General features: G+C 47.4%; 1 protein-coding gene across 8 annotated transcripts in view; it reads right to left on the minus strand.

Annotated features, from left to right (window-relative positions):
- mgat4c (mgat4 family member C) overlaps positions 1 to 13,767 on the minus strand; it is a 432,470-nt gene that overhangs the window by 201,573 nt on the left and 217,130 nt on the right. The window lies entirely within an intron of this gene.

Here is a 13,767-nt window from a genome sequence, read left to right on the forward strand (position 1 = left end):
GGGGCCTATCCCAAGCACAGGTCCTGTTCATTGGTGGAAACGGCAATAGAGATTGAACAACACAACTAATTAGAAGTAATGGCTCTCCACTTCTCTTCTCCCTCGCACCCAAGAAATGCACTGTAAAAGATGGGTAATATCGCCGTTGTTGTGTTTAACTCCTTGAAAGCTGGAATGCGGTTTATTAATATAAAGTTCAGACAACACATAACAACTTGTATTTTATCCAAATATGATAATCCAAGTAGGTGCTGCGTCAACAACCCTTTGCTACAATAACAGGGGATGTGCTGATTGGCTCCAGAATCCTGATTCAAGGTGTGTGGAGAAGCAGCTGGAGATCTGGGGCGAAATTCTCCGACACCCCGCAGGGTCGGAGAATCGCCCGGGGCTGCCGCAAATCCCGCCCCTGCCGTGGCCAGAATTCTCCGCCACCCGGGAATTGGCGGTGGCGGGAATCGCGCCGCGCTAATTGGCGTGCCCCCTGCGCCGATCAGCGTGCCCCCCGTGGCTATTCTCCGGCCCGCAATGGGCCGAAGTCCCTCCGCTGAGAGGCCAATCCCGCCGACGTGGTTTAAACCACCTTTGTTGGCGGCGGGATTGGCAGCGTGAGCGGGCCCCCAGGGTCCTGGGGGGCGGGCGCGGGGTGATCAGACCCCGGGGGTGCCCCCACAGTGGCCTGGCCTGCGATCGGGGCCCACCAATCGACGGGCGGGCCAGTGCCATGGGGGCACTCTTTTTCTTCCCCCGCCGCCACGGCCCCCACCATGGCGGAGGCGGAAGAGACCCCCCCTACTGCGCATGCGCCGGTGGTGACGTCAGCGGCCGCTGATGCACTGACGCATGCGCGAACCGGCAAAGGCCTTTCAGGCGGCTGGCGTCAAAGGCCATTGGCGCCGGTTTTGGCACCAGTCGGCGTGGCACCAACCACTCCTGCGCGGGCCTAGCCCCTAAAGGTGCAGAGAATTGGCGCCACTCCGCTACGCCGGGACCCCCCCGCCCCGCCGGGTAGGGGAGAATCCCGGCCCTGAATCTGATCCCTATCCAGTGATCTTTCTTTAAATAAATTTAGGGTATCCAATTTATTTTTTCCAATTAAGGGCAATTTAGCGTGGCAATCCACTTACCCTGCACATCTTTGGGTTGTGGGGACGAAATCCATGCAAACACGGGGAGAATGTGCAAACTTCACATGGACAGTGACCCAGAGCCAGGATCAAACCTGGGTGCCCTCTCCAGTGATCTTTGCCACGTGAATGTCAGATATGGGAAGAATCAGACATAGTCATTTTCTGCCTTCACTGTACAAACACAGAATGGACCTTTGGCAGGGTTAATGCAGGGCAGTAATTTTGCCAGGGAAAGGGTGAGAATTGGAAGGGGAAAGTGTGAGAGTTAATATCCAGCCAATGTTGCCTGATGACAAAGAAGGTCCTGTCGCCATATAGCTCCTTGCAAGGCCTCAGTTCACCCCAAGTGTTTTAGTGCTAATTAAGTACATTCAAAATGTAGTCACTGCTCAAACGTAGCAAACACTGCAGGTAATTAGCACACAGCGACCTCACACAAACAACATGATAATGACCAAATATGTTGTTTTGGCGATCGTGATTAAGAGGTCAATATTGGGCGGGACAATGGGGAAAACTACCTTAGTCTTCTTTGAAATTGTGCCCTGGATCGTTTACGTCATGTGCGGGAGAAGACAGGGCTTCAGCTTAACGTCTGACCTGAACTAAGGCACCTCCCATCGTATAGCTCATCTTCGTGTCAGTTTAGATTATGTGCTTCAGTCTCTGGAGCGAGTTTGAACCCAATGACTGTTGGCTCAGAGATGAGAGAGCTACCACTGAGATGCAACCAGCACTGAATATGATAAAATGCCATGTAATCACATGGGGAATATATATTCAGTTGCTGCCAGTCGATTTACATAAGCACAATATCAATGACTATTCTAGCCCCTTCCACAATATGCAAGGTATGAATAAAGCACCAAATTGGTACATCACATTATATATAGATAATGATTGATGTTTCTGGCCAGGAATGTTGTCTTTGGAAGAACCACAGTTGGTAATGGTAACTTGTTCAGCCTGAAGCCAGAAAGATCACTGCAGCAAAGTGAGTTTCTTATAAAAGTTGTTGTCACTTTGTATTACTTCAAACAATCTGCCCTGAGAGCAGATTGAAAGAGAATAAATGCGTACTGACAGTCTGCAAAGCTGCTGTGTCAATCATTTTCAGAAAAATTCATGAAAATTTAATTGGTTAGAATGTAGAGGAAAGGTGACCTTAAGTGGCCAACATGTACAGCGCCATTGTGGTGCAGGCTAAAATTGGACACGGCCTGTTTGGGGACGTGGTGATTGCACTTGATTTGTGTGTTGAGGGCATCACACAAACTTTGTGCTGCCTCTTCATCTTCACAGTTGTATTCTGTGGCCCAGTGCTGATCATGCTGATGACTGGCTGCAAGGGGCTTGGATTCAAGGCTGGCTAGCAGGGGTCATGGCTCACCTGCATCACTTTAAAAAAGGGAAGGTGCATGCTGGCTGAGTGGTACAGGCCAGCTGCTGCCTGGGCTCTCTGATACAGCGCTGGAGTCCTCAGTGATGGAGGTGGGAAACTAAAAGAGAGTCCAGCTTTCTGCAGGGGACTAGGAGGGCCTCCAAGCATATTAGGAGGGATTGGGAGAAGAGAGCCCATGGTGACATGGTGGCACAGTGGTTGGGCGGGGTTACAGGGATAGGGTAGGAGATTGGACCTCGGTAAGGTGTTCTATCAGAGGATCGGTACAGACTCAGTAGTTTGAATGGCCTCATTCTGCACTGTAGGAATTATCTGTCAGCCACGGAGGGCAATGCAAGAAGCCTGCCCCTGAGGTCCTGGCTTCAGCACTGCAAAAGAACAAATCAATAGCCTCACACCAGTGGATAAAGTGAGTGACCACATCTCCAAAGGCATTCTGCTACCCACCGCCCCACCACCCTCAAACATTCAATGCACCACCCATCAGAAATCTGAAGCAATCAGTCCTCAGCTCAGATACTGTATGAACCTTAGATGTCTGAATTCACATGATTTTGCAAGCTGCTTTGCTGCAGGTGGGGTCATCATGTGATAGTCACTAGGCAATGTGAGTTGCAGCCAGGTCAGGGGGAAAGGTAAGTGTGTGTGCCCAGCTAATTTGAGGGTAATGTGCATTGTACCAAAATGCTTTGCACACTGACAGGCCTGCCACAGAGGGTCTTGTCATTGTCAAGGAGCATGCAGGGGTCCAGTTCTAACATGGCACTGTGCTTCCTGCAGAGTTTGGAAACCATCCAGCATGGAAATAGTGGCTGTTCTGGATGGTCCTCCTGATTTATAGACTCCTGGCATGATTCTTGGTTACTGGTATGTGCGACCTATCTGCCTTTAGGCAGACCTGTCCAGACCCAGGTCCATGCGCCATTACGCGGCCCCCAAAGGCTCTGTAACCAACCTGCGGGCTCTCACTTCAAAATACAGGAAAGTTGAATGAACAATCTAAAAGGATTTACTTGTATAATCAGAGACTGATTCTCTCTATTGTGAAGATGGTTGACTGCCCCTCTGTTTTCAGAGTGCGCACTCTCTCATTCTCCTGTGCACATGCTGGCCCTGAAGGAGCACAGTGTCAAGATTGTGGAGCAAGCAGAGAAGCCAGAAAGCTAGGGTGGGGGGGGGGGGGGGGAATTCACGCAAGAGCTCGGGAGAGGAGTGGTGCAGGGTGACATTTAAGAAGCAACAAGTATCCAGAAGTTGGAAGGAGGTCAGGGAGATCCCCAAGGACTGGAGGTCATGAAGCAGCTGAAGGACAAGTAGCTTCGGAACTGGCTGGAGGTTGGGTAAGCCTGTAAATGGCTGGACGTTGGGTGGGTTTGTGAGCAGTTGGTGGTTGGGTAGCTGCAGGAGTGGCTAGAGGTCAAGTAGGCCCAAGAGCAGCTGGAGGTTGAATAGACCAAGGAATGACTGGTGATCAGGTTTGCCCAGGTACAGTGGGAGGTCAGGTAGGCCTGTGAGAGTCTGGAGATGGGGTTGCTCCGGGAACCCCTGGCAATCAGGTAGGCCCATGTGTCAATGGAGGTCAGTATCTTCGGGATTGGCTGGAGGTCTGGTACCTCTGGGAATGACTGGATGTTGGATAGGCCGGGGAATGGCTGAAGTTTGGGTAGGCCTGGAAGTGGCTGGACCCTGGGTAGACATCAGTTTCTGTCTAAGTGAGAGGTTTTATTCAACGAAATGAAAATGGCAGCCTGCAGTCAGCTTGCCTCATAGCAGGGTCACATGAATATGGCAAGCTATCTAGTACACTTAGTCAGACTGTATTTACTAAACCCAAACAGCCCCTTTTCATATTGAACAAAAGATATAAACAACTCCCTTCTCCTAGCAAAGATAAAACACATTTGCATGCATAATCCTGTCAGACTGTGATTTACCCAAGTTAGTCACTACACCCACTGCTCTAATCCACGTGCATTGTACGCATCTGGGTTTTCCGGCCCTTCCCCCTGGCGGGATCCTCCTGTTCTGCTGAAGATGATCACCTGCGGTGGGTTCCCTGGAATTGGGACGGGCGACTCACGCAAATTGCTGTCGACTTTGCCAAGACCGGAAGATCCCAACCACTAGTGAGCTGCCTCAGTCACTGGAAAACACTCCAGGGGGCTGGAAAATCCCATATGTCTTTAAACCAAGCAGGTTTCTTAATGGAACATATTTGATTGATACGCTCCCTCTCTGGTAATTATTGTAACAGTTACAAACCATTTGTCACCAATAGGCTTGACAGAACCAACCCGTTGTATTTTGAAAAGTTCTTGACTGGACTCATATGCTGATAGCTTTCCAGTGATCATCTGTATCGGTTTGTTTTTCTTTGATCTGGCTAATCACTTGTGTGCGCTATAATGCTGCTCCTTGCAGTTACAATACTGCTTTCCCCATGTTGGGCACTCCTTCTTTTCCTTTGTACGTTTTCATCATGCCCTTTGTCTGCAATTGCTCTGTGTCTCTCAGGATAATGTATTTCCTGGTGTGCTCTGTAATTAAGAACATAAGAATTAGGAGCAGGAGTAGCCCATCTGGCCCCTCGAACCTGCTCTGCCATTCAATGAGATCATGGCTGATCTTTTGTGGACTCAGCTCCATAATTTATATGATCTTGCTGACATTTCAGAACTTCCACATTTTGCCACACAACTCTTTCGCATCAATTTCTCTTCTTTCAGTCGACTTGCTCTCACTGTGGGGTCCTGCATGACTAAGATTAATCTATCTTCAATTACATGTCTAAATTCACATGATTCTGCAAGCTGATTTACTGTGGTTACGAGCTGTTCATTGGTTTGTTTTCACCCTGAACTCTAGGGTTGGATACATAGCATTCATACATAATATGCACTCCGGGTTCAAAATGTGTGTTCAAAGTTTTCAAATTCTCTGCCTTCTGTTTTCACTGCTCATCAGTTAGAGTAAGGATGGTAGGATTTTATAACAGTCCCCTCGAACAATGTTAGAAGTCTGGCCACTGTTATTAATTCATGGTTGTTCATTAAGTCTGCTGAAATCTCATTTGTTTTCCCATTGTAAATTGGAAAACTACCATTTTTGCCATGCATCACTTTTCAATTCGACTGGAAATGAGAAAGGAAAAGTTACTGTAGCTATTTTACTCATTCACTCATTTACTTGCAGCCTTTTTCTGTGTTTCCTTTGTCCTTTTTGTTGTGTTTGTTACTTTGTATTTCATGAAGGAACTCATCAAACATTTTGACTTGTCCAAACTAGAATCGTTTATTGAGTCTCGTGTGGTAAGATAACAATCTGATATGGAGCACGGTATCATGGAGTCCGCTAACTACTCCTCTGGAAAAAAGAAAATTACTGTCGATGCTGGAATCTGAAATGAAAGAAAAAATGCTGGAAAATCTCAGCAGGTCTGGCAGCATCTGTAGGGAGAGGAAAGAGCTAACTTTTCGAGTCCGATGAATCTTTGTCAATGCCATGTACAACTTATTACCCTCTCATCGTCTTTTGAAGATGGCCGGATGTGTCTCCTTTAGATCCGAGTCACAGGTCACATGGCCTTGGTCTAGAGCACGCATGGTGTGTCTATACCACCACTTGCAGGTTGGAGATTGCACACCATCCAACTATGATATAGCCCATAGGCATATCACCATACTTTTTCTGTTGCTCTGTGCTTTTCTTTTGTCCTATTTCTGGTAGCTTTCTTCAGATTTGAACCTTTCTGTGTCCCTTTCTGGGTTGTGTTTTCTTTCTGCAGCCAGTATTTTGCTTGCAATATTTACCTGTTTTCCCTTGTCCTTTTCAGCAGCTTTTATTTTGCAGGTTTAACCTTGCTATGGTTCACAGTTTCATCTCTGCTTCATTTCCAGGGTTCAAAGAAGATTTATTTCTTCACTTCTGACATGATGTTCCATGTTTAAGGAGAGCAGTCTTCATCGGTGTCTGTCTCAGTCAGAGGCTTGATGGAACTGAAGAGAAATGGCAGCCCACAGTCAAATTGCCTCATGGCAGGATCACATGACTAGGGCAGGCCAAGTAATAAGATTGCATTCCGACAACCTAAACAGTCTTGGTGTGAGAGAGTCTGCATGTGTAAAAGAGTGAGAGGACATTTGTGTATGTATGTGCATTTTTGTGTGGGTGTGCTTGTGAATGGCTGACTTGCATAATTTTAGTAAGAAGTCTTACAACACCAGGTTAAAGTCCAACAGGTTCGTTGAACTGCTCTTTCCTCAGGGAAATTAAGAGGTATGTTCTAGGATTCCTACCAACTGTCCTGGCTTGAGACAATTCACACCTCTTTAACCTGGGGTTACCCCTATCTCGAACCGTAAAGACTTGATTACCTGCAAATGCTCGCATTCTAAGCATTGTCTGGCATCTTTGAATTTGTCTATATGGATGTTTCTGGAACATACCTCTTCATTCACCTGAGGAAGTAGCAGTGCTCCGAAAGCTCATGTTTGAAACAAACCTGTTGGACTTTAACCTGGTGTTGTCAGACTCTTACTGTTCTCACTCCAGTCCAACGCCGGCATCTCCACACCATTGCATAATTTTGTGTGAGATCGAGAACCCCGAGCCCTGGGTCTCAGTCGGAAACACAAACCAGGCTTTGTGTAGTCTACCTGCCCAAAACCCTATCCACAAACCTGGTCAGGAGAGGTGAAAAACCCAGGCTTAAAGGCAACCTACTTCTGACACCAGAAACAAATGTAAAATCAGCGTTTGTTAAACCCAATCCCTTAGCTAAGGGTTAGTCCCCACTCCTTCCCTGGTGAACATAGGGCCTAGTGGGGTGGAACGGTGGAACAGTGGTTAGCACTGCTGCCTCACACCAGGGACCTGGGTTCCGTTCCGGCCTTGCGTGACTGTGTCAGGTTTGCTCATTCTTCCCGTCTGAGTGGATTTTCTCAAGGTGCCCTAGTTTCCTCCAACAGTCCAAGACATGGAGATGGATTGACTGTGCTAAATTGCCCCTCCGTGTCCAAAGAAGTGCAGGTTAGCTGGGATTACGGGGATATGAAGGAGGAGTGGCTAGGCCAAGTGCTCTTTTGAAGGGTCGGTGCAGACTCATTGGAACGAATGGCCTCCTTCTGCACTGTAGGGATTCTATGGTTAGTCTCATTAATCTCTCTCTTGCTGTGCTTCTTAAGCATCTGCCAATGATGTGCGGAATTTGGGTGCATTTGAGTGCTGTAGGGAGAGTTTGGTGGCTGAGGGAGTTAGGTGAGGAGGGAGCAAGGTCCTCCTTTCATTTAATTTCCTCAAAGTGAGAAGGGAGTTGGGAGTTCACAGAGAGTGCAGCTGACTGGGAGCAGAGTCTGAGGGTGGAGTTCCAGTTGGTCCACAGGGCAGCTACATTCTGTAAGATCAGAGGGGATAGAGGCTAGGGAAGTTGCATGCTCCCCTTTAGGATATGGGTGGTGAGGGATATCACTGGTGTCCCCGCTGATTAAAACTGCGGGAAGTGCACCCAACTCCAGCTCCTCAGAGACCGTGTTAGGCAACTGAAGCTGGAGCTGGATGAACTTTAGATTATCCGGGAGGCAGAGGGAGTGATAGAGAAGAGTTACAGGGAGGTAGCCACAACCAAGGTACAGGACAAGAGTCGCTGGGTTACAGTCAGGGGAAGGAAAATGAACGGGCAGATAGTGCAGGGATCCCTCGTGGCCATTCCCCTTCAAAACAAGTATACTGTTTTGGATGCTGTTCGGGGGGATGACCTACCGGGGGAAGGCCCTAGAGGCCAGGTCTCTGGCGCTGAGTCCGGCTCTGTCGTTCAGAAGGGAAGGGGGAGAACAAAAAAGCAATAGTGATAATAGATTCAATGGTTAGGGGAATGGATAGGACATTCTGTGGTCGAGAGCGAGACTTGCGGAAGGCATGTTACCTCCCGAGTGCCAGGGCCAGGGATGTCTCGGATCAAGTCTACAGAATTCCTAAGGGTGAGGGGGAGTAACCAGAAGTCATGGTGCACATAGGCACCAACGACATAGCTAAGAAAAGGGATGAGGATCTAAAAAGTGATTTTAGGGAGTTAAGTTGGAAGCTAAAGAGCAGAAGAAGCAGAGTAGTGATCTCAGGATTGCTCCCAGTGCCACGCAAGTGAGGCAAGGAACAGAGAGTGAGTGCAGCTGAACACATGGCTACAGGGCTGGTACAGGAAGAAAGGCTTCAGATATGTGGATCATTGGGATATCTTCTGGGGAAGGTGGGACCTGTACATGAAGGATGGATTGCACCTAAACTGGAGGGGCACCAATATCCTGGGTGGGAGGTTTGCGAGAGCTCTACAGGAGGGTTTGAACTAGTTTGGCAGGGGGATGGGAACCAGAGCTATGGGTCAGAGGATAGGGTAGCTGTTGAACAGGCAGAAATAGTAAAGAACAAAGAACAAAGAAAATTACAGCACAGGAATAGGCCCTTTGGCCCTCCCAGCCTGCGCCGATCCAGATCCTTTATCTAAAACCTGTCTCCTATTTTCCAAGGTCTACTTGCCTCTGTTCCCACCCATTCATATACCTGTCTAGATGCTTCTTAAATGATGCTATCGTGCCCGCCTCTACCACCTCCGCTGGTAAAGCGTTCCAGGCACCAACCACCCTCTGCGTAAAAAAATTTCCACGCACATCCTCCTTAAAATTTCCCCCTCTCACCTTGAAATTGTGACCCCTTGTAACTGACACCCCCACTCTTGGGAAAAGCTTGTTGCTATCCACCCTGTCCATACCTCTCATAATTTTGTAGATCTCAATCAGGTCCCCCCTCAATCTCCGTCTTTCCAACGAAAACAATCCTAATCTACTCAACCTTTCTTCATAGCTAGCACCCTCCATACCAGGCAACATCCTGGTGAACCTCCTCTGCACCCTCTCCAAGGCATCCACATCCTTCTGGTAATGTGGCGACCAGAACTGCACGCAGTATTCCAAATGTGGCCGAACCAAAGTCCTATACAACTGTAACATGACCTGCCAACCTTTGTACTCAATACCCCGTCCGATGAAGGCAAGCATGCTGTATGCCTTCTTGACCACTCTATCAACCTGCGTTGCCACCTTCAGGGTACAATGGACCTGAACTCCCAGATCTCTCTGCACATCAATTTTCCCCAAGACCCTTCCATTGACCATATAGTCCGCTCTTGAATTTGATCTTCCAAAATGCATCACCTCGCATTTGCCTGGATTGAACTCCATCTGCCATTTCTCTGCCCAACTCTCCAATCTATCTATATTTTGTTGTATTCTCTGACAGTCCTCCTCGCTATCTGCAACTCCACCAATCTTAGTATCATCTGCAAACTTGCTAATCAGACCACCTATACCTTCCTCCAGGTCATTTATGTAGATCACAAACAACAGTGGTCCGAGCAGTATGCAGCACGTCTGTGAGGAAGGATAGACAGTTGATCGGGCAAAGTTGCACTCAGTGGGATGGGTTAAAGTGTGTCTGTTTCAATGCAAGGAGTGTCAGGAATAAGGGAGATGAACTTAGAGCATCGATCAGTACTTGGAACTACAATATTGTGGCCATTGAGACTGGATTTCACAGGAGCACGAATGGTTGTTAGATGTTCCGGGGTTCAGGTGTTTTCAGAAGAATAGGGAGGAAGGTAAAAGAGGAGGGGTAGTGGCACTTTTAATTAGGGAGTGCACCACAGCTGCAGAAAAGGAGGTAGTTGAGGAGGGTTTGTCTACTGAGTCAGTATGGATGAAAGTCAGAAACAAGAAAGGAGCAGTTACTTTATTGGGAGTTTTCTACAGACCCCCAATAGCAGCAGAAAGATAGAGAAACAGGTTGGGCGGCAGATCATGGAAAAGTGCAGAAGTAACAGAGTTGTTGCCATGGGTGACTTCAACTTCCCTAATATTGACTGGAACCTCCTTAGTGCAAATGGTTTGGATGGAGCAGATTTTGTCAGGTGTGTACAGGAAGGATTCCTGACTCAATATGTATATAGGCCGACTAGGGGAAGGCCATATTGGACTTGGTGCTCGACAATGAACTAGGCCAGGTATCAGATGTCTCGGTGGGAGAGCATTTAGATGACAGTGACCACGACTCCTTGACCTTTACCATAGTCATGGAGAGGGATAGAAACACACAGTATGGGAAGGTATTTAATTGGGGGAGGGGAAATTATACTGCTATTAGACAGGAGCTGAGGAGCATAAAGTGGGAACAATTGTTCTTGGAGAAATGCACAACAGTAATGTGAGGATTGTTTAAGGAGCACTTGCTGCAAGTGCTGAATAGTTTTGTCCCACTGAAACAAGGAAGAAATGGTAAGGTGAAGGAGCCTTGGATGACTAGAGAAGTGGAGTTTCTAGTCAAGACGAAGAACGAAGCTTACGTAAGGTTGAGGAAGCAAGGATCTGACTCGGCTCCAGAGGGTTACAGGGTAGCCAGGAAGGAACTCAAAAATGGACTGAGGAGAGATAGAAGGGGGCATGAAAAAGCCCTGGCGGGAAGGATTAGGGAAAAACCCATGATGTTCTACACTTATGTGAGAAATAAGAGGATTATCAGAGTGAGAGTAGGGCCGATCAGGGATAGTGGAGGGAACTTGTGCCTAGAGTCTGAGGAGATGGGGGAGACCCTAAATGAATACTTTGCTTCAGTATTCACTGGAGAGATTCACCTGTTGCCCATGAGAACTGTGTGAACCAGGTTAATAGACTCGAACAAGTTGATATTAAGAAGGAGGATGTGCTGGAAATTTTGAAAAGCATCAGGATAGATAAGTCCCCTGGGCCAGATGGGATATGCCCAAGGTTACTACGGGAAGCAAGGGAGGAGATTGCTGCGCCGTTGGCGATGATCTTTGCATCCTCACTCTCCACTGGAGTAGTACCGGATGATTGGAGGGAGGCAAATGTTGTTCCCCTGTTCAATAAAGGGAATAGGGAACTCCCTGGGAATTACAGAGCCATCAGTCTTACTTCTGTGGTGAGCAAAATATTGGAAAGGATTCTGAGAGATAGGATTTATGATTATTTAGAAAAACATTGTTTGATTAAAGATAGTCAGCATGGCTTTCTGAGGGGCAGGTCATGCCTCACAAGCCTCAGTGAATTATTTGAGGATGTGACGAGACACATTGATGAAGGTTGGGCAGTGGATGTGTTGTGTATGGATTTCAGTAAGGCATTTGATAAGGTGCCCCATGGTTGGCTCATTCAGAAAGTTAGGGGCATGGGATCCAGGGAAATCTGGTTATCTGGATACAGAATTGGCTGGCCGAAAGAAGACAGTGAGCAGTAGTAGGTGAAAGTATTCCGCCTGGAGGTCGGTGACCAGTGGTGTCCTGCAAGGATCTGTTCTGGGACCTCTGCTCTTTGTGGTTTTTATAAATGACTTGGATGAGGAAGTGGAAGGGTGGGTTAGTAAGTTTGGCGATGACACAAAGGTTGGGGGAGTTGTAGATAGTGTTGAGGGTTGTTGCAGGTTACAACAGGACATTGACAGGATGCAGAGCTGGGCTGTGAAGTGGCAGATGGAGTTCAACTTGATAAATGTCAAGTGATTCATTTTGTAAGGTCGAATTTGAATGCTGAACACAGGGTTAAAGGCAGGATTCGTGGAAGTGTGGAGGAACAGAGGGATCTTGGGTCCACGTACGTAGATCCCTCAAAGTTGCCACCCAGGTTGATAGGGTTGTTAAGAAGGCGTATGGTGTGTTGGCTTTCATGAACAGAGAGATTGAACTTAAGAGCTGCGAGGTTTTGGTGCAGCTTTATGAAACTCTAGTTAGACCACACTTGGAATATCGTGTCCAGTTCTGGTCACCTCATTATAGGAAGGATGTGGATGCTTTGGAGAGGATACAGCGGAGATTTACCAGGATGCTGCCTGGACTGGAAGGCATGTCTTATGAACAAAGGTTGAGGGAGATAGGGCTTTTCTCACTGGAGCGAAGAAGGCAGAGAGGTGACTTGATAGAGGTGTACAAGGTGATGAGAGGCATGGATAGAGTGGATAGCCAGAGACTTTTCCCCAGGGTGGAAATGGCTGTCATGAGGGGACATATTTTTAAGATAATTGGAGGAAGGTATCGGGAAGGTGTCAGAGGTAGGTTCTTTACACAGAGCGTGGTGGGTGTGTGGAATGCACTGCCAGCAGAGGTGGTGGAGTTAGAGTCATTAGGGACATTTAAGTGACACTTAGGCAGGCACATGGACAGCAGTAAATTGAAGAGACGTTAGGTTGATCTTAGATTAGGATAAATGGTCAGCACAACATCGTGGGCTGAAGGGCCCGTACTGTGCTATACTGTTCTATGTTTTAAACTTTAGCCCAATGTCCTAGCCTATCAATATCCGTCTACAAAATCTTAATCTCCTCTTCAACATCTGCTTTCCCACCTATTGTAGTATCATCTACAATTTTTGCTCCATTACACTCTGTTGCTGTTTGCAGATCACTTATATAAATTGTAAACAGTTGCTATCCGAGGTCTGACCCTTGCGGCGCTCCGCTGGTTACAGTTCGCCAGCCAGAGAAGGACCCATTTATCTTGGCCCTCTGCTTTCTGTCAGGCAGCCAATCCTCAATCCAATCTTGTGCTCCATCCCCAATCCTCTGCAATGCCACCTTCTGGATCAGTCTTTCATTAGGTACCTTATCAAATGCCTTCTGGAAGTCTAGATATATCACATCCACAGGTTCCCCATTATCCACTTTGCTGGTTACATCCTCAAAGAACCCAAACAAGTTTGTCAAGCATGGCTTACCCTTCATAAAAACATGTTGGATTTAGCTTTGTCTTTCCAAATGTTCAGTCATCTCCTCCTTACTCATTGATTCATGCAACATTCACACCACAGAGGTCAAGCTAACTGATCTATAGTTTTCTACTTTTTACCTCTCCCCCTTTTTGAATTGGGGCGTAGCAGCGACCGAGCCACGTGTGTGCGGTCAGTGTACCCTGTACCATTGGGAAGCCCATTATCCTGACAAAACCACATGCTAACTCCTCCTGTTTCTCTCTGATTAGATTGAAGATGGTAGAATCTTCTCTCCTTTTTTGCATGGCCTAGGCTACTGCCCTGACGTAAGAGAAAATGCTGGAAAATCTCAACAGTTCTGGCAGCATCTGTAAGGAGAGAAAAGAACTAACGTTTCGAGTCCGATGACTCTTTGTCAAAGCTTTTTCAGCATTTTCCAGCATTTTCTCTTTTGTTTCAGATTCCAGCATCCGCA

Source organism: Scyliorhinus canicula, chromosome 20, assembly GCF_902713615.1.
Source record: "Scyliorhinus canicula chromosome 20, sScyCan1.1, whole genome shotgun sequence".
Classification (NCBI taxonomy): Eukaryota; Metazoa; Chordata; class Chondrichthyes; order Carcharhiniformes; family Scyliorhinidae; genus Scyliorhinus; species Scyliorhinus canicula.